At 43.3% G+C, this 26,045-nt stretch overlaps 1 long non-coding RNA gene across 1 annotated transcript in view; it reads left to right on the top strand.

Moving 5' to 3' along the window:
- LOC114901418 overlaps positions 1–26,045 on the top strand; it is a 64,357-nt gene that overhangs the window by 37,576 nt on the left and 736 nt on the right. The window contains exons 3-7 of the long non-coding RNA XR_003795112.1: positions 4,903–4,999; positions 5,832–6,084; positions 15,782–15,922; positions 23,290–23,446; positions 23,556–23,708. This is a non-coding gene — a long non-coding RNA (uncharacterized LOC114901418). The remainder of the gene's footprint in view (positions 1–4,902; positions 5,000–5,831; positions 6,085–15,781; positions 15,923–23,289; positions 23,447–23,555; positions 23,709–26,045) is intronic.

Genomic DNA, 26,045 nt, shown 5'->3' on the forward strand with positions numbered 1-26,045 from the left:
ATGGAGTATAGAATTTCCATGATTGGCTTGTGTTAATTATCTGGAGTCAAATGGATGTTTGGGAGTCATTTTGTGTGTGTGTGTGTGTGTGTGTGTGTGTGTGTGTGTGTGATACACGGGCCTCTCACTGTTGTGGCCTCTCCCGTTGCGGAGCACAGGCCCCGGACGCGCAGGCTCAGCGGCCGTGGCTCACGGGCGCAGCCGCTCCGCGGCATGTGGGATCTTCCCGGACCGGGGCACGAACCCGTGTCCCCTGCATTGGCAGGCGGACTCTCAACCACTGCGCCACCAGGGAAGCCCTGGGAGTCAATTTTTTAAGTGAGAAGCTGAAGCCAAGATGAGGTATACAATATGTATAGAAGAAAGAGGAGGAATAAAATCAACAAACACTGAAGACTAAGGGTCCTGAGACAGTCTGGTAATATGGGAAGAGTGAAGCTTGTCCCTACACTCTCTTCTGTTTGCAAAGGACTCCTGGTCATAACGCTACAGGAGGAAATCAGGGGAAGACCATAGTGCCTCACAGCTATGTCACAAAGTCACCTGGAGCAAGGCTGTCATTCACTCATTCAACATTTATTGAGCACTGGGATAAATAATTAAGATAAAAATGAATGATCTGTTGTTCCTTTCCTCAAGGAGCACACAGTCTAGTGGGGAAGTCTTAATAAACTGTTCCAGGAGGAGCTATAAAGAGGACTGTGAACTGTGTCCCATGGTAGAGACGATGAAGTGAGGGTGGAAGGATTCACCAGGGAGAATCACAGGTGCCTATGCTAAGTACTGAATATCAATAAATTGTCAGACACATAAACAGATAGGGAGAAGCCTTCTAGGAAAAGGGAACAGCGGATATGGAGACGCTGAGGCACAAGAGGACATGGCAGAGTAGAGGAACATGAAGATACCTGGTGTGGCCGGTGAGTCAGAGTTGTCCGAGTTAAAGTTGGCAAAGCAGGCTTTCCACTGAAAGGTCTCATAATCCATGATAAGAAGATTGGGATCTTTAGATCTAGTAGAGCCACCAAAGGATTTTAAGCAGGGGTGTGACCTAGTCAATTTTGTGTTTTCCGGAGCTTACTCTGGAAGTAGATGGAAGATAGTGCAGGGATGAGGCTAAAATCAAGCAAACTGTTTAGGGAGGTAAATTCAGTGGGCTTCAGTTTCCTTATCTACATTGGCATTGGACTAGGTTAGGCATCACAAGTGCAACCTCTACCAGGGCCGGACAAGTCCTGTGTGTGTGTCAGGTGCACGGTGTGCAGCTGGGGGCTCCATCGATGAATAGAACGCATCCCATCTAAAATAGGGCAGCAACGGCTCAGCCCAGGGTATTGTGTGTAGCTACGGACCTAGCAGTGCCAGACACTCCAGTTTAAAACACTTTTTATGAAGTCTTCCAGTATTTATATATTGGTAACTAATTCCAAGGGGAAAACCAACATCAGCAGCAAGACTATACAAGCTAAATAAATACACCTGCCAGCTAGATTCTGATGGTATTCATCAGTTGGGAACCTTGGGACATGCAAAGCTCAAGGGCCCCTTCCAGCTCTAACAATATATGATTTTATGATATCCCAATGGTATTTGTGCTACCCTATCACTGGTCATTCATGGTAAGTCATTCACACAGATGAAAATCTTCGGTGTTGCTTTAACAAGCCTAACCAGATACTTCCAGGGTTAGCATTCACCCATTGATATTTACATTTATTCATTCATTCATTCAACAAGTATTTATATAGTGCCAGTTATATGTAAAGCATTGTTAAACTGAGACAAAGAGATGAAAGGAATGAACCTGGGGTCGTTGAGGAGGAGAGGCTGGGACTTCTTACAAGAAGAAGAATTCAGTCATTTCTTACCTGTTGCCTCCACCAGCAGGTCTTAGTGGAGAGATTCTGCAGCCTGGCCCAGGGCCTTCATGCCCACCGTTTCCAGCTCACAAGATGCAGGGGTGAGCAAACTTGTCCACTGGGGGTTCCGGGACACTCAGGATCTGACTGCATACTCTTCCATCTGAAGAAAAGACAAGTAGAAATAAAGGAAAGAAGGGTGAAATGAAAAAAAAAAAACTAAATTGCTCCTTAAAGTGGATTCCTGTGTTTATTACAAGGCTAAGGTAATCAGTGACATTTGTGAAGGAGGACTTTTTACAAAGTCAGCCTAGGGACTTCCCTGGCGGTCCAGTGGTTAAGACTCTACAGTCCCAACGCAGGGGCCCCGGGTTTGATCCCTGGTCGGGGAACTGGATCCCCAGGCCCTTGAAGATCTTGCACATGGCAACGAAGATCCCTCATGCACAACTAAGACCTGGTGCAGCCAACTAAATATTTTTAAAAAGCCAGCCTAGGATTTTCTTTTTTAAAAACAGAATAAATATGAAAATGAAAGGCATAGAAAAATGTGTATTATATGGTACATTTGTGTAGAAAATGCATAGATCACCTCTAGAGGAAAACATGCACATAGGAACTAGCATTTGAATTCTGTTTAATTTCTACCATCAACAGAAAGGGAGCTTGAGATGAAATTAAGTTCTAAATAAACAAAGTTAAAATATACTAACACTAAAGCAAAATAAAACAGTAAATTACCATTTTAAACTTATTTTAAACCATTTTAATGTAAAATTTTTAACAAAATTACCATTTTATAAGAATTACAAAGATCTTAAAAATTATAATACCCAATGTTGTTCATGTAATACAGAACAGAGTCAAAAGCTTAAAAGATTATATTAGAATTTATCCAAATTACTTAATATGTGTATAAAAATTTAAACATAAGGATGATTATCATAATACACATTTTAGAAACCTGAAAACAAACTAAATAGGGAATCGACTAAATAAATGGCATAAATGTGTTGCTATCAGGTTATTAACCATGGCTCATTTATTCTCATAGAAAGCTGTCTCAGGGAAGCCTATTTTGGTTGATGTATAAGAAAGAATCTTCTAACAGCTAGAGTCATGTAGCAATGGAGTGGGCAACTTGGGGCACTCCAGCAGGACTTTTTAGCAAGAGCTGGCATGTGTCACACAGCTCCATGGGCAATAGAATAGGGCTGTCCAGGAGGGAAAGAACTAGGAGAAACCAGAAAGGTCATGTTAGGGAAGTGGTTAAGTTCCAAAAGATTAGAAACAGTGGAAATCATCAGATAAATACCATGGGCCCAGACCAGTAGCGTCCGAGCCACGTTATATAATTTTAAATTGCCTTGTAGCCAAATTTGAAAATGACAAATAAGTAAAATTAATTTTAATAATACATTTTATTTAACCCAATATATCCAGAATATTATCATTTCCGCATGCCATCTATCTATCTATCCATGTGTCTATCTGTCTATCTATAACTGTCAAGGAGATATTTTATATTCTTACTGTGTGTCCAGAGTCTGGTGTATGTTTTCACACTTGCAGCACATTCTGCATGAGCCGCATTTCAAGTGCTCAATGACCACATGTGGCTTGTGCTACCACGTTGGACAGCACTGCTCAGAGTCTGAGATGAGTGTCCACACTCATAGCACTAGTGACCAGTGTTAGTGACCTCCTAGGCTATTTTGCTCACCACCTCTTTTCTGAGCCTTGCTGGGTGAGGAAGGACTTGGGTACTCGGGTGAAAAGTATACCTGAAAATAGGTCCAAGGGCAGGCAGCTGCAGAAGTCGGCATCTAAGACAATGTCCCTTCAGTGAGCGTGAGGGGATGGGATTCCTGCCCTGGCCAACAAATTGGACTTTACTGTCCTTCCCACCACTGAGTCCCTGAACCCTAGGATGGGTTTCAGGCCCCGGAACCTCATAGTTTCTGTCTAACAGAAACAGCAGGTGCTCAATTTCATGTTATTCCTGTTAATGTCAAGTGCACAATGGCATGCCATGCCCTCCATAGACAGAAAGACAGACAGACACAGGTAGACAAAAGGTGCCTCAGCAAAGCTACCAAAATACCACACAACTGTTTTGGTAGGTAGCTTTTATTTTTATTTATTTTAAACTTTATTTTGTTGAAGTATAGTTGATTTACAATGTTGTGTTAATTTCTGCTGTACAGCAAAGTGATTCAGTTATATATATATAACAATATATATGTATTTTTTCCATATTCTTTTCCATTACGGTTCATTACAGGATATTGAATAGAGTTCCCTGTGCTATACAGTAGGACCTTGTTGTTTATCCATTCTAAATGTAATAGTTTGCACCTACTAACCCCAAATTCCCAGTCCATCCTGCTCCCTCTCCCCCTCCCCCTCGGCAACCACAAGTCTGTTCTCTATGTCTGAGAGTCTGTTTTTGTTTCATAGATAGGTTCATTTGTGCCATATTTTAGATTACACATATAAGTGACATCATATGGTATTTGCCTTTCTCTTTCTGACTTCACTTAGTATAATCTCTAGTTGCAACCATGTTGCTGCAAATGGCATTATTTTGTTCCTTTTTTATGGCTGAGTAGTATTCCATTGTATATATGTACCACATAGAGGATCGACTTCTTAATCCTTGACATTTTAATGTTAGGGGTATAATTTAAGTTTGCTCAGCAAAGAGTCTTGGTCAGAAACACTAACCTGATTGATGAAAAAAGGGGTTCAGGAAAGAGGTAGAAAACTTACTCTATGATGTGCTTCCTGGGACAGAAGCCATGAGGTTCATGCTTGTGCACCCTGGCTGATGCTCAGATCTAAGAAGGTGCACAGCCATATTGGCGGTGGGGTGGGGATGTGGTAGCAGAAACGCAGACACTTGTTATGTGGACAGAGGGTATCGTGATCATCATCATGTCTGTGAAGTCACACGTCTATGAATCAATTTCTAAATCCTGGCTTCCCTAACAATCACCCAGGGATCTTGTTTAAAATGCATAATTCTCATCTCTACTTTCAGAGATTCTAATGCAGCAAGTCCGGGGCTGGACCCAAGGAGTCTGGATGTAAGCAGCATCCCAGGAGATCCTGATGCAGTTGGTCCCTGGAGAAATACGGTATTTCTAGCAACATTTCCAGGCACAAGGATCAGGATCTGGCCCCTCACTAGCCAGGAGCACTAGGATAGAGTCAGAGTCCCAAGAGGGGCCAGCCTGCGAGGAACTGGGTGGCCACCAAGCCATACCACATGAGCCAAGGAGATGGGAGGTAGAGGAAAGGGCAGGGCGATTCCAGAGAGCCAGCTACCTGGACCGTAAGCACAGAAAATATGAGGCTCGTCACAGACACTCCCTCTCCCCGCTGGGACTGACAACCATCTCTCCTAAGGCATGTTCTTTTCCTATGAAATGAGCCAACGTCAAAGACTTGGCACTCCTGCCACGTTAGTTTATTCGCGCTTCCACTCTAAGCTCGCCTGGAGTCTATATTTCCAGCACGGAATCTCATAACCATACTTGGCGGGGGTGTGGTTCATAGAGTTAGCAGTAAAAGTAATAATCCAGAAGCAGGCTAACATAGGACTCAGAAGGCAAAAACTGGATTATTTGGTGTAAGAAGTTGAAAGCAAGGCGTTTTAAGGCGAGTGACGCATTACTTGGGATAAGTCACCAGAGGGCGCCAGAGCATCCTTCTCCAAAAGAAGTTTCAGTTCAACAAAACCCTTTAGGCGTCAATTGAACAAAAACACTTGCTCAAAGCGACAGGCTTCACCGAGGTAACCCTAAAGGCAGAAGAGAGTGGACAGGTGGTCCCTGAAAAAGTCTTCTGAGGCATGTAATCTCATTGAAGTAATCCGTTTTACGTTAAAAATTGACACGACTTTCCACGGAATCTCCTGATACATCCTGGTTTGCTTTAATATAGCACACAACGTTTTACATTTCTTAGGCCCTAAACAGGATGCTCCGGAGGGCGTCGTGCTGGTCTCTGGCACACAGTGGCGGGTCCTGGATTCCTGCAGCCAGAAATCACCGGGGACTGTGAACCCACTTGCCTGCTGTGGACACCTCCTACAAACCTGATTCGGAACTTGGAACCCGGGGCTGATGACCGCGGAGAGCCCCTATTCCACTGTCTTAGTTTACACCGGGGGAACTGAGGCTCAGAGTCGCACAGGGAGCTGTTCCGAATTACAAATCAGGTTAGTCTTGCAGTGAAACCCTGTTTTTCTAATCCGTGAATTGACCCTCGAGTCCCCAACAGGAATGGGGCTCGGTCCACGGATGGTCTAAAGCCTAAACAAGGATAAGAAAGGGACCGAGATCCAGGAAGTGGAGTTCAGAGTCCAAGAGGGCAGCCTCGTGCAGGGGGTATGCGGGAGGCGACTTTGAGCAATACTACTCTTCTGCAAAATCCCGTGTGGTGCTGCCACCTTGTGGTCAACTAGGAAATTGAACTCAAACTTTGCCATAATGCTACCTTTTCCCTTAAATGATAATGTTTTGTAAAAGAACTGGCATTTGCTATATTTCTCTTTTTTCCTAATGCATTTGCTGGGTATTTCCAAGCTCCGTGATCATTAGAGAAATACTAAGGGACAAGTAGGAAGAGACATAACAATTTCACAACTGATTACTTTTTCTTTTTTTTTTAAAATCTTTTGGCCCAGTGGCACGTGGGATCTTAGTTCCCCTGACCAGGGATCGAGCCCGAGCCCCCTGCATTGGCAGCACGGAGTCTTAACCACTGGACTGCCAGGGAACTCCACAACCGATTACTTAGAAATTAAATTTAAAACCTCCATTTTTTCTAGACTCAGCCTTTGTGAGTGTAAAAGATATGTGGATCTGGAATATTTTATAATATGCATTTGCTATGTAATCACTGACTCACAAAACATTCTGAATTAAAATAATGGCAAATATTTGATATTTACCGTGTGCTGTATCCATATTTTATGTGGATAAAAGTATTTTATAGATGCATAAAGTATCCATACAGACTTCCCTGGTGGCACAGTGGTTAAGAATCTGCCTGCCAATGCAGGGGACACGAGTTCGAGCCCTGGTCCGGGAAGATCCCACACCGTGGAGCAACTAAGCCTGCATGCCGCAACTACTGAGCCTGCGCTCTAGAGCCAGCGAGCCACAACTACTGAGCCCGTATGTCACAACTGCTGAAGCCCACTTGCCTAGAGCCTGTGCTCCGCAACAAGAGAAGCCACTGCAATAAGTCCACGCACTGCAACAAAGAGTGGCCCCCACTCGCCGCAACTAGAGAAAGCCCGCACACAGCAATGAAGACCCAACACACCCAAAAATAAATAAATTACAAAATAAAAAAATAAAGTATCCATACGTTATGTGGATTAATTTATTTAAACCTCACAATAACCCCCAAAGGTAAGTGTCATTATTATCCTCATTTCACATATAAAGAAACTGAGGCATGGAGATATTGAGTAATTTGCTCAAGGTCACACAGCAAACAGATGGTGAATTGGGAGTCCAACCCATGATGTCTGGCCTAGAAGCCTGTGATCTTAACCACAAGACCAGTGGTTCTCAAAGTGTGGCCCCTAGACCAGCAGCACCATCATTACCTGGAAACTCAATAGAACTGCAAGTTCCTGGGCCCTACCCCAGACCTTTTTTTTTTTTTTTTTTTTTGGCTGCATTGAGTCTTTGTTGCTGCACACGGGCTTTCTCTAGCTGCAGTGAGCGGGGGCTACTCTTTGTTGCAGTGCGAGGGCTTCTCATTGCAGTGGCTTGTTGCAGAGCACGGGCTCTAGGTGCGTGGGCTTCAGTAGTTGTGGCATACAGGCTCAGTAGTTGTGGCTTGTGGGCTCTAGAGCGCAGGCCCAGTAGTTGTGGCCCACGGGTTTATTTGGTCCGCGGCATGTGGGATCTTCCCGGACCAGGGCTCGAACCCGTGTCCCCTGCATTAGCAGATGGATTCTTAACCACTGGACCACCAGGGAAGCCAACCCCAGATCTTTTGAACCAGAAATTCTGGGGATGGGAACCAGCAGACTTTTAACCAGCCCTCCAGAGGATTCTGCCACAGGCCAAAGTGTGACAGCCACTCACCTAGGCTATGCTACCTCTAATTGTTAGTATATTTAAATAAAAGCAACTCTGTGCCTACACCTACCCTGGAGATCAGTATGGTAGATCATATTACACTGTCGTTTATGTTACTTCATATAATTATGGCATATTCAAAAGACACTTTCCGAGACTTAAATATATATATATTTTTTCTTTTTTGGAACATAGCAATTATATAATTAAGACCCTAAAAAAATTAGCTTCATTTCCCAAACTCATCAAACCACTGTTGACTGTTTTGATTAGGATAACAACCTACTTTTGGAGAGAAGAGGCCCAAGGGCAGAGGGTGTCGGTGGTTCTGAAGAGAAGCAGATGACACACCCAGGGGTTCAGAGCAGAGGCTGGCAGCAGGGAATAACTCCTCTTTTGCTCTAAAACAAAACATAAAGTAAATGTTAGAAAGAGGAAATTGCCTGGGCAGGAGGTATTTTTATTCCCCTCAGCTTGACAGCCAGAGAAAGAATGATGGGGCTTCCCCGGCAAAAGTAGCGTGACCCTCATTATAGCAATTTAGTTAAACTGGAACTATGCTTCCCCAAATTCCCTTCCCTGCACAGTTTCAGGTTGGCATGGGCCGCAAGAGACATTCTGGGGTGGAATTTGGAGGGCAGAAGTGAAACAGTAGCCATATTCCTTCTCCGGAGACTGGTTTGGGGTGTGAGGCACCGTCGCAGCCCAAGCTCCTGTCTCAACTCGTTGGTGTGGGCAGCCACTGAGCTCACTGCCCCTCCAATCCCTTCCCCTGTGGGAGCCTCCTTCAGCTTCTGACTCCCGAGCCAGGTGTGTGGTTAATTCCACAGTGGAGGGCTCTGGCTTTTCCTGTAGGACACCCACTCCCTTGAACTTGGAGGCTTTTTGAAAGACATATGTGAGTTCCAGTCTGTCCTTTGGTCCCAGCTTCATGCTTGTGTGTTCCAGTTTGTCCTTGATCTCTCCCACTTCATATCCATCTTCATCTTCACTTCTAGAATACCTGCCCTGGAGACTTCAGACCCCAATACATAGGCTGTTTAGCTCACAAAATTATTTAGTGCTTATAATGTTATATATCACTCCTAGTGGTGGTGTTTTTTCCTCTAATTGAACCCTGACTGCTCTACGGGAACGGCGAGGACATCCCATCTGAGAACAGACAATGGACAAGCCAAGAGGAAAAAAAAGAAAAAAGGTGCTGGATACTGAAAGTGCCCTGGTTGAGTAAACCAGGGACTGTTAGGGTGACCCAATTTTCAGGGGAAGAAAGGTCAACCAAGATGTGGTAACCCTGACTTTTTGTGACATCCTAACACAGGGGCGCACAATCACAGTTTCATGGTTTGGTGGAAGGACATGAAAATAAGCCTACCTGGTGTGACCCAGCCCCACCACTTACCAGCTGGGGGACCTTAAGCAAGTTACTTAACTGCTCTTTGTCTCAGTTCACGCACATGTAAAATGGAGATGATAATCGTACATACCTCAAAGGTTGCTGAGAGTTTTGCGTGAATTAACATACATAAAGCACCTTGAATAATCACCGGCATATAATAAGCACTATCTAACTTTCTTCTCGTTTATAGGAGATGTTCATATTCACAGGTAATGCCAGTTCTCCGTGTGTTCCTTGGAGCATACCCTCCTTTCCCTCACTATTTGCTCCAGGGATTCCCCTTGCCTCTCTTGCAAGCATTCTCCTTCTCACCTCCCTCACCTAAAACCCCACCATCAGCCCTTATGGAGGGTGTCTTTTGAACAGCCTACCAACCCTTCCCTGGGTCTTCTCTGCCCTGACCTCACCTTACAGAAACCAGTTATCAGCATCTAAAATCCAAGGTGCAAAGAATCCTGTGAGGTCTGAACGGCCATGGTGGGAGAGCAGCCATGAGAGGCTTTTCCTGCCTATGTCACTAACTTATGGAGCATCTGCTGTATACCATGCAGACCACCAGACCCATTACCTACAATGCTTCAGTCTTCCCAACAGCACGTTGGGTAATACCATCTCTGTTTCACGGGAGAAGCAGTTGATGTTAAGAGAGGTTAAGTCATTGCCCTAAATCACACAGCTTAAGGGTCATGGGGTCAGGATAGGAAAGCAGGTCCTTGTGGGCTGTGTCCAGAGGCGTGTGCCCACAACCATTGCTTCCGATGCTTCCTCTTCCCTCTTCCCCTGTTTTGGCCTTGGGCAGAAGCCACCATGTTCAGACAGTGCACAGTCAATTGTCCAGGACAACAAGAAGGGCAGGCAGTTCATCTCAACCACTTATAAGGTGGGTATTATTATCCCCATTTCACATGTGCATGAGCTGAGGCAAAGAAAGATTAGGTAAGCCCTGACTGTGCCTTCCTGCTTCCTAACGGGGCACTCCCTCTGGATTACGGGTTTTACTTCTCTCTAAAATGTTCTCAGTCGTTGAGGAGGAACCACAGGGACCACGCAGAAATGCTTTGATCTGGTTACATAGGAGCAAAGTTAATTCATTACATATGCATGCCTTAGCACAAGAAGACCGGTTTCTCTCAGGAAAGAGGCTGTTTACCTTTTGTTACATACAGGGACATAGAAAGACTAGCACAATGTGTGCTGTGACAAACCCCTGAATACAAACCACTCATCTTCAGCAATTAGCAACGATTTGTGAATTTTGTTTCATCTATTGCTTGAGACATCCTGAAATTTCACTCATAAATTCTTCAGTATACATCTCTCACTGGAAAGGACCTTTTTTTTTTTTTTTTGGAAAGGACCTTTTACATCGCTAATAAATCACTGTGCCATGATTGCACCTAGCAAAAGTCATAGTAAATTAGTAGCATCTAAAAAAAATAAACTAATATTAATAAGATTTTCAATAAATTAATAACATGTAATACTCAAACCCTATTCAAATGTCCTTGATTATCTCAAAAATGACTTTTTGTAGGTTTTTTTATATGGCTTGCTAAGCCACAAATACAGGCAAATGATCTGGTTATGACAAACATAATCTCCCTCCCTCCCTTCCTTCCTTCCTTCCTTCCTAAGTATCTGTTGACTGCCTATTATGCCAGACCTGCTCCAGGCCCTGGTGAAAGGGCTTTTTTTTTTTTTTTTGCGGTACGCGGGCCTCTCACTGTTGTGGCCTCTCCCGTTGCGGAGCACAGGCTCCGGACGCGCAGGCTCAGCGGCCATGGCTCACGGTCCCAGCCGCTCCGCGGCATGTGGGATCTTCCCGGACCGGGGCACGAACCCGTGTCCCCTGCATCGGCAGACGGACTCTCAACCACTGCGCCACCAGGGAAGCCCCTGAAAGGGCTTTTAAAGGCCACAGATTCTGTCCTCAAGGACTAATATGCTACCTGCTCCCTTCCCTGCCCCCCACCTGTACTCCCACGCACAGTCCTCATTTTTTTTTCCCCCTAAGAACTTTCTTTAGCAATTAATTGAGCCCAAATCAGAAACTCCAGTTACTGCATTGTTAAATCTCAGGGTCTTTAGACAATTTCTAATACAATGTTTCTCAAACTGGTTTCTCCAACTATGAGCTTGGGTTACAAATATAGTGAATATGTTCACTATAAAGAATATAGCTGTGTTGGGACTTCCCTGGCAGTCCAGTGGTTAAGGCTCTATGCTTCCACTGCAGGGGGCACAGGTTCAATATCTGGTCACAGACCTGAGATCCCACATGCCACACAGCTTGGCCAGCTATATATACAGCTGTACAGAATAAAGCTAAGAGTGTTAGGCTGGAAAACATACACGTTTAGCTCTATAACTGAATAAAATAATTCTGCCAAAATAACATCACAAATGCAGGGTGATTAGGTGCAATATTTCTTAAAATGAGGTCTGTGGATCCCAGGATGAGGGATGCAATCTATGGACATACTTGGGGTAGATCATGGTTTCTCCAGTTTGAGAAACCAACATAGGGTAGTGGATCCCAAAGCTGGCTTTGTGTTAAGAGTCTTCTGAGGATTTCTGTAAAACTATATGTGCCAGGGCTCCATCTCAAACCTGCTAAATTAGAATTTCTATGAGTGAGGCCAAGGAATCTGAACTGTAACATGCTCTTCAAGTGTTTCTGATGACTGACTAGTTTGAGAAACCATTGATCAAGGAGTTCCTTTACTTTTCTCCACTAATGCATGTTTAAGTCAGTCCTACAATTTCCTAACAAATACTCAACCCCCGCCCCCCACCCCCCAGCTTACTTTCCTCTGATTCTGCCCATTCTGTTGTAGACACTATTGTTGTTGTTTTGGGTTTTGGGGTTTTTTTTTTGTATTTTATTTTATTTTTTGGCCACACCACACGGCTTGCAGGATCTCAGTTCCCTGACCAGGGATTGAACCTGGGTCACGGCAGTGAAAGCCCAGAATCCTAACCACTAGGCCACCAGGGAACTCCTGACACTATTGTTGTTGATGTCTTTCTTATACTGAGCTGAGACTCCCTTTCCCTCAAGTTTTACCTAAGGATCCAGTGGTACAGAGAGCACATTTAAATCAGAACCTGTAAAATTATTATTAAACAATAATCTTTGTATTATAACCTCTTAAGACACCCTGGCCTCTAAAAGGCTGGTAATTCTTGGAGAACATTTTTTGATAAAAAATATCTCAGGTTCAATACATTATGTTACTACATTCAGATTGATTCTTACAGGCTTTCTTTAATTACAGTGATTCATAGACTAGCGTCTGACTAGACTACTAGGAAGTATCCATGACTATCTTTTGAAAATTTGGGGGAAAAGTGTGAAATATATGTGTATAAGGATTGTGTTTGAGGAATGGAATTTGTTAAGCAAGGTAGATTTTATATTTTTCTCATGATGCATCCTTTGATTTTATTTTCAAGTTATTGAAAAATTTCCAATATTGTTTTCCTCCCTCTCTTCCTCTCTTCCTTCTGTCCTGCTTTCCTGCTGCTGTAGACTGTGTTTAGTCTTCCTACTACGGGACAGGCAGAGGCTGAGCCCATTTGGATTCTGTTACAGCAATCTAGGAATGATGAGACAAAGGGTAGTGACAATGGGGATGAGCAGAAGAGATGGAAATGGCAGGGAAGGGACACGCCAGCACCAGACTGCCAAGTGCCTGTTAGGGCAAGGGAGGTGGAGGAGGGAAAATTACTGTGGGATTTGGAGGGAATAGGGGAGCGACTGGCAGAACTGGTAAGGTCTGAAGGAGCGAATTCTGAGGAGAATAAGGTAATACTTTTGGATATGTTGGTTTGAAGAACTGGTGGAAAATGTTGACTAGGCTTTTGTACTGTAGTTCTGAACTTAGGATCATGCTTAGGCCAGAGGGAAAGGCTTTAAGCCAAAGTTATAAACCTCCAAGACTGAAATTTAAGGCATCAGTGAGAAGGTTGCAAGAGTATATCAGGGGAAGGTAATCTTTCTCAGAATTTCTAGAATAGCAGAGAGGGCCCATGTCTAGTGATGCATATTTAGTAATACTCTTTTTTGTTTTGTTTTGTTTTTGTTTTTATTGAAGTATAGTTGATTTACAGTGCTATGTTAGTTTCAGGTGTACAGCTGATTCAGATATATATAGAGATATATATATATATATATATATATATATTCCATTTCAGATTCTTTTCCCTTACAGGTTATTACAAAATACTGAGTATAGTTCCCTGTGCTGTACAGTAGGTCCTTGTTGTTTATTTTATAAATAGTCGTGTGTATATGTTAATCCCAAACTCCTAATTTATGCTTTGCCTCCCCTCCCCACCACAATACTTTGTTTTCCTGATTTTCTGCTACATTTTCTGGGGTTTTTGTTTGTTTGGTTTTTGTTTTTGCGTGGGCATCTCACCGTCGCGGCCTCTCCCGCTGCGGAGCACAGGCTCCAGACGCGCAGGCTCAGCGGCCATGGCTCACGGGCCCAGCTGCTCTGCGGCATGTGGGATCCTCCCGGACCAGGGCACGAACCCGCGTCCCCTGCATCGGCAGGCGGACTCTCAATCACTGCACCACCAGGGAATCCCTCTGCTACATTTTCTACATAAATTTACCTTAGAGTTTTACAATAAATTTTATTTTTCCTCAGGATTTATAAATATTTACTTCCTTTGGGTGATCTATTTTTTTACTCGAGCTGTTCTCTGGCCAAACTATGTAAGTTGTTCAGTCTGTCTGGCAGCAAGTTCTTTGTCCTTGTAACTATTTTTTTTTAAATGGTGAGATACACATGATATGACGTTTACCACCTTAACCATTTTTAGATGTACAGTTCAGTGTCATTAAGTTTACTGACTTTGGGACTTCCCTGGTGGCGCAGTGGTTAAGAATCCACCTGCCAATGCAGGGGAGATGGGTTCAATCCCTGGTCTGGGAAAATCCCACCTGCCGAGGAGCAACTAAGCCCGTGCACCAAAACTACTGAGCCTGCGCTCTAGAGCCTGCGAGCCACAGCTACTGAGCCCGTGTGCCACAACTACTGAAGCCTGCGCTCCTAGAGCCCGTGCTCTGCAACAAGAGAAGCCGCTACAATGAGAAGCCCACACACCACAACAAAGAGTAGCCCCTGCTTGCCGCAACTAGAGAAAGCCCACACACAGCAACGAAGACCCAACTCAGCCAAAAATAAATAAATTTATTTTAAAAAAAAAAGTTTACTGACTTTGTTGTACTACCATTACTACCATCAATCCTTAGAACACTTTTCATCATGCAAAACTGAAACCTGTACCTATTAAACACTAACTCCCCATTCTCCCCTCCCCTCCAGCCCCTGGCACCCACCATTTAACTTTCTGTATTTCTCTTTCTGTGAATTAGACTCCTCTAGGAACCTCATGTAAGTGGAATCACACAGTGTGTGTCCTTTTGTGATGGGTTTATTTCACTCAGCATAATGTCCTCAAGGTTCATCCATGTTGTAGCAGGTGTCAGAATTTCCTCTTTTTTTTTTTCTTAATTTTTATGTATTTAGTTACTTATTTTGGGCTGTGTTGGGTCTTTGTTGCTGCGTGTGGACTTTCTCTAGTTGCAGCGAGCGGGGGCTGCTCTTCATTGCGGTGCGTGGGCTTCTCATTGCGGTGGCTTCTCTTGTTGCGGAGCACGGGCTCTAGGCACACAGGCTTCAGCAGTTGTAGCACGCGGGCTCTAGAGCGCAGGCTCAGTAGTTGTGGTGCACAGGCTTAGTTGCTCTGCGGCATGTGGCATCTTCCCGGACCAGGGCTCGAACCTGTGTCCCCTGCATTGGCAGGCAGATTCTTAACCACTGCGCCACCAGGGAAGCCCCAAAATTTCCTTCCTTTTTAAGGCTGAATAATATTTCATTGTATGTATATACCACATTTTCTTTTTCCATTCATCCATCAATGGACACTTGGGTTACTTTCATCTTTTGGCTATTGTAAATAATGCTTCTGTGACCATGAATGTATAAATATCTCTTTGAGATGCTGGTTCATTTATTTTGGGTATATACTGGATCATACGGTAATTCTATGTTTAATTTTTTGAGGAACTGCCATACTATTTTCCACAGTGGCTGCACCATTTTACATTCTCACCACCAGTGCACAAGAATTCCAATTTCTCTGCATGCTCACCAGCACTTGTTATTTTCTGTTGTTGTTGTCGTTTTAATAGTAGCCATCCTAATAGGTGTGAGGTGATACCTCACTGTGGTTTTATGTGCATTTCACTAATCATTAGTGATGTTGAGCATCTTTTCATATACCTGTTGGCCACTTGTATGTCTTTTTTGGATAAATACCTCTTCAAGTCCTTTATTCATTTTAAAATCAGGTTGTTTTTTGTTGTTGAGTTGTCCATATAATTCTTTTTTTTTTTTCAGCTGCACTGCATGGCATGTGGAACTTCCCCAACCAGGGGCACCAGGGATTGAACCTGTGCCCCCTGCAGTGGAAGTGTGGAGTTTTAACTGCTGGACAACCAGGGAAGTCCTGTCCATGTAATTCTTGATGGTTGTGTTTCAGTAAGTAATTTTTGTCCTTGTCCTCCTTTTCTTCTTTTTTTTTTTTTCAGCAAAGTGTGTAGCCTCTTAGAACTCTGGTGTGTAGTTTCAGTGTTCATTTAGGGAAGAAAACAAACAACTGAAAAAAAAAGAATTAAAGAAAGCAAAAGAAATGTAGTAGCTTCTGGAATCTGATGAATTATATATTTCACAAGCAAGTCTTGTGAAAAGGAATCATTTGACTCATGCAAGCTGAAAAGGACAGAGGTAGAGCAGATTCACTCATTTAAATCTTAACACAGGGTTCCCATAAAGTCACCCCGATCCACTTCTTGCTCTGCTGCTTCTGGGTCTGTTCCATTCTGAGACCGCCTTTCCCAGTGTGCTTTTAAATGGCTGCCAACAGCCACCTTCTTCTTTTTCCTCCTCCCTCTCCTGCTCTTCCTCAAGTAAACTTTATTTTGACATAATTACAGATTTATAGAAGCGTTACAAGAATAGCATAAAGGATTTCTGTGTGCCCGTCTGTAAAGGAAAACACACTTCCTTTGTGTGTCCTTCACTCTTCCACTCACACACTCCACCTCTGACACCAAGTGTGTGGTAGTTTTTTCCACACGTTAAGCAATTCTGCAACACCAGTTGGGTGTCCTATAATTTAACTCAGTTCTGACACTGCCTGGAGATACCGCCGGATCCCACAGGTTAAGGGCTCGGTCCTATAAGACTGCGCCCCATTCCTCCCCACCCTCGCCTTTTCAGATGCCAATAGAAACTCCAGGTTGTCACCTGTGCTTCTGACCAACTGGCTATAAATTGGAGGTTCTCACAACCCCTTCCTCAAGTTCAATTACCTTGCTAGAGTGACTCACAGAGCTCAGAGAAATATTTATTTCCATTGACCAGTTTATTATAAAGAATACAAATTTACAGCCAGATGAAGAGGTATATAGGGCAAGGTCTGGAAGGGTCCTGAGGAGAGGAGTTTCTGTCCCCGTGGAACTGGGGTGCACCACCTCCCAGTGTGTGGAAACTTTCACCAACTAGGAAGCTGATCAAATCTTGTTTAGGAGTTTTTATAGAGCTTAATCTCCATCCTCCCCACGTTCCCAGAGGTTGGTGAGTATGGCTGAAATTTCCAGCCCTCTAATCACTTTGCCTTTCTGGCGACCAGCTCCATCCAGAGGTTATCTTGGGGCCCACCCTAAGTCACCTCATTAGCATAAACTCGGGTGTACACGAGAGGGGCTCCTTATGAATGATCAGACCCTCCTATCACTCAGGGAATGGCAAGGGTTTTAGGAGCTCAGAGCCAGGAACTATGACAAAGACCAAATGTATTTCTCATTATACCACATCCCTTAACCAGGTTCCCTAGTTAACTTTTTACCCCATTTGTTTTATCATTCTTTTTCTTGTCCCTTACTTTATACATATACTATCTGCGTGTGTATGTGTATAATGTAATCTTTTGGAACCATGGGCAATGAGTTGCAGATGTGATGACTATCTCTCAATACGTCAGTGTGTAGGCTCTAAAAACAAAACTATCAACCACAGTATAGTTATGAAAACACAGTGATAAAAAACAAGATATTAAACTTGATATAATAACTCAGATTTCACTAATTGTTCCAATAACACCTTTTATAGGGGGAAAAATATCGCAGGTTTTGAGTTGCGTTCTATTGTCAGTCTCTTTAGATATTGCTGAATTCTCCTCCATAAGGTTGTAACATTTTGCATTCCCCCCCGGAATGTATTACAGGAGTAGCTCTATTCTTATTCACATCCAATGAGAAAAAATAGGTCCAGGTCACCCACCAATAAACTCAATTTCTTGGAACTGAATCTTTTATGCCCTGATTGGTCTGATTTGATTCATGTGTTCTTCTCTGAACCAATTACTGTTGTCAGGAGACATAGGCTTGCTGATCAGCTTACCCTGGATCATATACTTCTTTCCAGGAGTCAGAGTGGATTCAGGTTCACCTGAAGCATGTGGGCTCAGAGTGTGGAGTAAGGGGTGGTTCCCCAAAGCAGAATCAGGGAACAATTACTACAGAGTAGAGCTGGGTAAAAACAACAGCAACAACAACAACTATCCAATACACTCTCCCCTTAACAGATATCCAACCTACACATACGCACCAAAACAACAAATGTCTACTGAGCTTGGCAAAAGAAAAACAGATATATCAAAACTAGAGCATAGGTAGACTCCAACCTCATTTTTCATTTTCATGCAGTAAATATTTTAATGTCTCTTCTTTTGTTCATAGCATAGAGATATTTTGATCTAGGTACTGCCTCTGTTTAATTTTATTTTGTTTTTCAATTTAATTAATCACAACAGCTCTAGGTAGCAGCAGGAAACGGCATATCGTGTGGTCAGGCCACTCAAGAGGGCTGTCCTCTTGCTCTCTGTACACGCCCTGCCTGACCAGGGCCCGCTTCACCTACACCTACTCATATAACTGACCTTCCTACTTGCCCCGGCTCCAGCTGGTGATTGTTCTTATCGAAGGGGCCGTGAGGGGCGTGCCTCTCTGCTGGTTTCCCTGGTAACCAGTGAGCCCATCTGATGTCAATTCCCCTATAACTGGGAATCTCCCCTTCCCCAGGGAGTAAAGCCTGCCGCCGAGTCCTGCCCACTGGGCACATAGAGGGGTGTCACTTGCTTCAGACGTGTAAGCTCCCCATCCATTAAACCATTGATGTCTCTGTTGCTTACTTGGGACTCTTTCTTTGGTCTTTTTTTTTTGGCCACTATGGCGTGGCTTGCTGGATCTTAGTTCCCCGACCAGGGATTAAACCCGGGCCCCCAGCAGTGTAAGTGTGGGGTTCTAACCACTGAACTACCAGGGAAATCCCTCTTCCTTCAGTCTTAACGCTGGGTAAGTGCAGGCCTTGCAGGCCTGCGGGGTGCAGCCCAATACATATTCATCCTACTTTTGAAAAGTATGTCTTAAAAAAATAAAAGTATGTACTTGAAATCATTTTACAAAGTGTTAACTCAAGCAAAAACTTAAACCCAGGGTTTTTTTGTTCCAAGCCACAGGACTTCTGAAATTGTGATCTTTTTAAAATAACTTAGGTGCTACTTTCCTCTCAGTTTCTCACAAAAAGAAAATCTTAAGAAGTTTCATTGTTAGAATGTTTATTTTTTTGTTTTTTTTTCTTCTTTTTTTTTTCTAGAATGTTTATTTTTTCCTGCCTTTTCAAATGACAGAATTTTCATCTTTCATAGAAATCGGAGGGCTCACCGTGTAGGGTGATGATTTGTTGCTATCCCATGTTTCTTCTCAAGCTCATTTTTCTTCGGATTATAAAGCTTCTGAATGGTCAGTTGCTGTCACAACAGATCTTCAGTCTTGTTTCCGTGCTCTCAGTCCTGTCTCTGGGCAGTTTCTTTTTTTAAATTTATTTATCCATTTAGTTATATTTTTTTGGCTGCATTGGGTCTTTGTTGCTGCACGCAGGCTTTCTCTAGTTGTGGCCAGCGGGGGCTACTCTTTGTTGTGGTGTGTGGGTTTCTCTCATTGCGGTGGCTTCTCTTGTTGTGGAGCACGGGCTCTAGGTGCACAGGCTTCAGTAGTTGTGGCTCATGGGCTCTAGACCTCAGGCTCAGTAGTTGTGACGCACGGGCTTAGTTGCTCTGTGGCATGTGGGATCTTCCTGGACCAGGGCTCGAACCTGTGTCCCCTGCATTAGCAGGTGGATTCTTAACCACTGCACCACCAGGGAAGTCCTCGTGGGCAGTTTCTTGAAGCCCAGTAACGTTAGCTCTGTCAGATGTGTCTGTACCAGGACAAACTGATTTCTTGTTTTAGATCCAAAGAGTATTTGGAAAAGTATTGTCTGAACCTAATTGTTTAGTGTACTTTCAAGCACACACATTTTATTCCCCTAGTCACTGAACCTCAAAAAGTCCTACTATTCCTTGATATAGGAATATACTCCTTTTTATTTTCTGTAGTAAACTTTTCACATTCCACTAAGCAGAGACCAGAAATGCCTTAAAAAAAAAAAAAAAGAATTGCATTGAAATGTCTCTCTCCATTTTTAATCAACAACTAGACTAATAATAAACAAAGGAAACCCTGCCTGCATCGTCATGTAGGTTTAAAGGAGGAAAATGCAGGAAAGTGTTTTTGAAAAGTATTGAAGGATGCAGGGAAGAGGAAAGAGCCCTCAGAGATGGAGGCAGGACATCCGGGTCCTAATCTAACTGTGTGACCACAGCCAAGTTGCTTGTACTTTCTGGGAGTTAGACTATGATATCCAAGAAAAAACTTCCAGAATTTAATACAAAAGTCATAATTCTCCCCAAAGTGACAGTGACAGTCTTCATGAGAGAACCACCCTAAGTTTGTAATCTCACAATTCAGATTTTCCAGATAGAAGTCATTTGTATAAATTTCCCTAATGTAATGATAAAACTTGTCCTTTCATGTGGATACTTCTATCTATTTATTTATTTTTTGTTTGTTTTCCTATACTTCTATTTATTTGAGTGGGGAAGGGAAGAGGGCATATTCCTAGTGAACATGCTGTCTTCACCCAGCACAAGGTAAACATGAGGCAATCTGTTTAAAAGACAAGCTACAGGGGCTTCCCTGGTGGCACCGTGGTTAACAATCCACCTGCCAATGCAGGGGACACGGGTTCGAGCCCTGGTCTGGGAAGATCCCGCATGCCGCGGAGCAACTGAGCCCGTGCGCCACAACTACTGAGCCTGCGCTCTAGAGCCCACGAGCCACAACTACTGAGCCCGAGTGCCTAGAGCCTGTGCTCCACAACAAGAGAAACCACTGCACTGAGAAGCCTGTGCACCACAACAAAGAGCAGCCCCCGCTCGCCGCAACTAGAGAAAAGCCCGCGCAGCAGTGAAAACCCAATGCAGCCAAAAAAAAAAAAAAAACAAACCCCAAAAAACGACAGAAGACACCACGCCTTTACAAAAGGAGGAAAAGGCAGATGAGTTATTCCTTTACAAACACTGTTCTGACTTCTAATTGGGAGGGCATGGGAAGATCGCTTGAGGCTCTTGAGTGATGCTGGCTACTTCTCCAGAAAATTCCTTACCCTAAAGCAAACAGCAATTATGTCTTGAAACCCATTTTTTTTTGCCTACATTCTACATCTGTCAAATTGGATTAAAACGTGGAAGAATTTTGAAATAGAAACAGAATGGGACAAAGTAGTCTCTAAAACCTCTTTAAAAAAACAAGTGGTCAAAATTAATTTCTAGAATTCCAGTCAGCAACTCTGGACGTTCTTATTACAAACTAGAGGAGTTGTTTTGATAAATGGCCTCCATGTCTGAAAGCTTTGCCTCCAGTTCTTGTAATTAAAAAAAATTCTAAAATGTATGTTCATTATTTTTAAGGCAAACAATATCTCCAGTTTCCTCTGTTACTATCACTTAGTCTAGAGACTACACTTAGTTACACATGACCCCATGTCCCTCCAGATATAAAAGTAAAATAATTTAACTACCAGGAAATGTCTTAGGAGGGATTCTTATTAGAGAATATTTATTCATTCATTTAAATGTTAATTAAGAGCATTCTGGGCATGTAGTAATGAACCAAAATAAAGACTCTGATCTCATGAAGCTGGATTCTGATGAGGAGAGACCCATAATTTAAAAATACATAACATCTACAAAAGATAAGGGCTACAAAGAAAAACAAAGCATCTTAAGGATGCAGAACAGATCGGGAGGCATCTGTTTCATTTAGGTAGGGTGGTCCAGGAAGACCTCTCTGATAAGGTGAGATCTGAGCAGAGACTTAAATAAAGTGAAAGCATGAAACATGAGGTTACCTAGAGCAGGAGTTGGCAAACTTTTTCTGTAAGGGGCCAGACATGGTTTTTGGCTTTGCAGGCCACACAGTTTCTGTTGCAACTATTTCAGCTTTGCCCTTGGGGCAAGAAAGCAGCCATAGACAATATAAATGAATGGGTGAGGCTGTGTTCCACCAATCCCTTATCTATGGACAGTGAAATTTGCATTTCATGTACTTTTCATGTGTCACAAAACATTATTTTTCTTTTGATTTTTTTCTAACCCTTTTAAAATGTAAAAAACATTCTTAGCTCAGAGGCTGTACAAATATAGAATGTGGGCTATGTTTGTTGACCTCTGATCTCTGATTCCTGAGCTCAAGTACACACATTCCAGGAGAGGGAACAGTTAGACCCTGAGGCGGGAGCAGCAGTATGACTTGCTGATAGAAAGCAAAGGAAATGTGTCAGCTTCTAACTTTTCTTCCTGACCACAACTTGTTCTATTTCGAACTCCCCATAGAAGACAGACACCACATTTCAGAGAAGTGAATGAATCTGGAAAAATTTCTTAGAGGAAGTAGATTTTGAACTGGTTTGGCTTTGAAAAACAAACAAGGTTCCAACAGATGGGCCTGGACATGGAGAGAGAAAGTGTTCTAGTTAGAGGAGTAACCTAAATAAAGGCCTGAAAGTGTAACAGGGAAGAACCTTTGTATTCTATTACAAATTAATCATCAAAGGGATGTTGCCTATAAGCTTAAATTACACATAATGACCCATCTCTGGGACCCCTGCCTCCCAGGTAATGAGCATTAAGCTGAAATGCCTTTGTTTAGCTACAGGAAACATCCTGACCATGCAAACCTATGAATGATTGCAGGAAGGAAGAAATTAACATATCCCTTCTGGAGGCTGTCGGGAAGCAGGAAATGTTTGACTTTACTCCCTCCCCTCTGAGTATAAAAAGGAAGCCTGAATTCTAACTTGGACAAGATGGTTCTTTGGGACACAAGTCCACCCTCTTCTCTGTCCGCTGGCTTTCCTAATAAAGTTGCTATTCCTGCCCCAACACCTCGTCTCTCAATTTATTGGCCTTTTGTGCCGAGAGAAGTGTGAGCTTGGACTCAGTGAGGAAAGTAGCAAAGTAACATGTGAGTTATAGGCCCTTGTGATCCTACTCCAAGTACTGTTTGTTTGTGTTGCATATCCTTATATCTTGACATGGAAGCCTGTAAGTCAGGGGTCCCCAACCCCCAGGCCGTGGACTGGTACTGGTCCATAGTAGTACTTCCATGTTAGGAGCCAGGCCACACAGCGGGAGGTGAGTGGTGAATGAGTAAGTGAAGCTTCATCTGCCTCTGCCCATCACTCCCCATCACTCACATTACCTTCTGAACCATCCCCACCCCCCCACTCTCCAGCTGTCCGGTGCCAAAAATGTTGGGGACCGCTGCTATAAATGGTGGTTCTCAAATTCTAGCCTGCATCAGAAACCTGGGGGAGCTTGTTAAAACCAAGTGTCAGATCCCACCCCCAGGGGTTCTGATTAGGTAGGTCTAGGGCTGAGCCTGAAGATGTGCTTTCCTCATAAGTTCCCAGGTGATGCTGACGCTGCTGGTCCTAGGACCCCACTTGGAAAACCACGGCCCTACAGGGGTGTCTGCTACAGAGGAAGGATGGGGTCTACCAGTCTTCTACTGAGCTGACCTTCAGAAAGGGGTAGTACCTGAGTATAGTGCCAAGCCCATGGTAGGTTTTCTTGTGCATGAACTCCCTTCCTCTCCTGGCTTCTTTCCTGCAACTATCCAGAAGGGCTTAAAATTTGTAAACATGCTTCATGTGGTACTTCTGCTTCCAGATTTTAAAACAAGTTATAGACACGTTTTGCCATCAGCAACAAACAAAGCAATAACATGGAATGGAACGCAGCCCACAACACACTCAGGGAATCCTAGGGTGTCACCGAAGAGAGACAAAGGAAATTGGAGACCTTTTGGAACTGACTCTCACAGTGAGTTTGTGTGTCTTTCTCACAAATTAAATTCTCCAGCAGCTAAGAATATCGTACTGAAACTCCTGTTTACACATACTATTGATTCTTTTGTCTTAACCACCTTTTTAGAGTGACATCTAGGTGAAACTGAGTAGCACATACTTCTTTGAAATAATTCACTTGCATCAACTTTCCAATGATTAGCAAAAAATCCGGAAGGAATACAATTGGAACATCAGTATGCTCTGAAAGAAACATGTTTTTAAAAATAGAAAATACCAAAAATAAAAATTCTCCTTTGTACTCCAAAATTAAACAGTGAAAAGTGAGGTAAACACAAACACACACACATACATTTGGAAGCAGCACTGCAAAAACATTCAAGTTAAAATTGAACTAAAATCTAATTAAGAATATAGAGCAAAAACTCAAAGCTTGAATGATCAAAATAACTTGTCTGCTAACCAGCCCTTCTAAGGGATAAGGCCCTGTCTACAGATTCTGTGGCCTAACTGGCTAAGGCTTGTATCACCTGGCCCTGTGCCCACACCCCCTGCTGTGGTTTACTGGGCACTTGGTCCAAGGATGGCCTATCTCAGGCTCCCCAGCAACCTGTGGCATGGCCAGGCTTGGACCCCTGAGCTGAGCCAATCAGATTGCTCGTCCAGGGGTTGGCAATTTGTAAATCAAGGGAGTAAACCGAGGCAGGCTGGGTCAATGGAGGATGAGAACTAAGTAAGGGCTCACTGTGGACCGTGGAGTTGAGGGTCTGAAGGAGCCCGGTTGTAAAGAGAGGAGGACAGATTCACAAGAAAGAAGCAGAGAGTCCATGGGGCTGCTAAGGGAAAAAGTGACAGACTTGTTCTGGACGGTTCTCAAGTCCCAGTGCACATGTATCTTTAGAATCAACTCCCTTTTTCTTGAAATAAGTAACTCATGTGGGTTTCTTTAAAGGGACTTGAAGCAAACAGCAGCTGTGTTTCTAATTGCTACCATTGTTTTTAGTTAGGAAAGCAAAGCATTTATTTTAAAACAATCCAGCTTATATACTGGGGGAAAAATGGTTTAGAAGCAGGCATGGATCTAGGTTTGGTGAGGCCTGAAGCTTATACAGATTGGGTGGCCAGCTTTAAAAAAAAATAGGAATGCCAAATTACCCATAAAAAATAGGTACAGGACCCTAGAAGGGGCCTGTGCGCATGAGGAGACGTAAAGCCAAGCTTCATTAACTTCACGGTATATTCAACTCTGTTTAGAAGTGAGAACCTGATCCTCAGGGGCAATGTGACCTTGGATACTTCTTTCTCCAGCAATAACCAAGTTTAATTTAAGTAAAAAGTGCCCCACAAAGACATTATACTATCCTCATGCCTTACTTGTGTGTTTTCAAGCTGTAGCTAATGAACCATTCGTGGGCATGAACAGCATTTGTTATAGGATGAAATAGAAAAGAATAGAGGAGAAAACCGGGTGTATCACATAATAGATGAGTAACTGCCATCTTGTGAGACTTTTGCTTCAGTTTTACAAATAGATATGCCAATGGGTCTCATACTGTTTGGTCTCAGGATCTCTTCACACCCTTAAAATATAGAGAGGGCGTCAAAAAGTTGTTTATGTGGGATATTTCTATTGACGTTTACTGTATTAGAAATTAAAACTGAGAATTCAAAATTTTATTTTAAAATTAATGATTGATTTGTTTATTTATTTATTTCTGTGTAAATAAATGTTGCGATCACCCCAAGGAGGCAGAGTGAACCCAACCATTGAGTATCTAAGTGGTGACCACTACCAAGGGTCTCTCTTCTCCTGCTTTGATTCGCTAAGTGGTTCTGTTGCCTGCTGGCAGGCATGCATTCTGAGCTGCTGCCTGCTGGCTGGCCAGTGTGCTCTTTGAGCTGTGTTGCTGCCTGCTAGGGAGCTTACACCCTGAGCTGGCTGCTTTATGCTGCCCCTGCTGAGCCCGCCCAAGCTTCTGTTACACATGTAATCAACCTAAGTTGAAAGTTTTGATAATTGATGTTTAAGGCCTGGAGAATGTCATTGAGGCCCTCTTTCAAGTAGCCCTGGGTTATTTGTCTCACAACCTTTGCCAGATGCTACCATGCTGGAAGAGGTCACCCCTCTCCAGACCTCATGGCTACTTGGGGAGCCTTGGGGTCGATACAGTGAATAGCAATGGGAGTTTGAATGGTTTACAGACACCATTGCCATCCCTATACGTGATGGAGCTCTCTGGAGAGCTGCTGCTTTTTATCCCTTTATGGGGTCATCCCTAACTAAGGACAGGACACAGTGTCAGCACAATTAGCTGGACTTCAGGCAGTCATCTTAGCCCTGATCCCTAGCCAA

The sequence above is a fragment of the Monodon monoceros genome, unplaced genomic scaffold (assembly GCF_005190385.1).
Source record: "Monodon monoceros isolate NGI ecotype Baffin Bay Population unplaced genomic scaffold, NGI_Narwhal_1 Super_Scaffold_2, whole genome shotgun sequence".
Lineage (NCBI taxonomy): Eukaryota > Metazoa > Chordata > Mammalia > Artiodactyla > Monodontidae > Monodon > Monodon monoceros.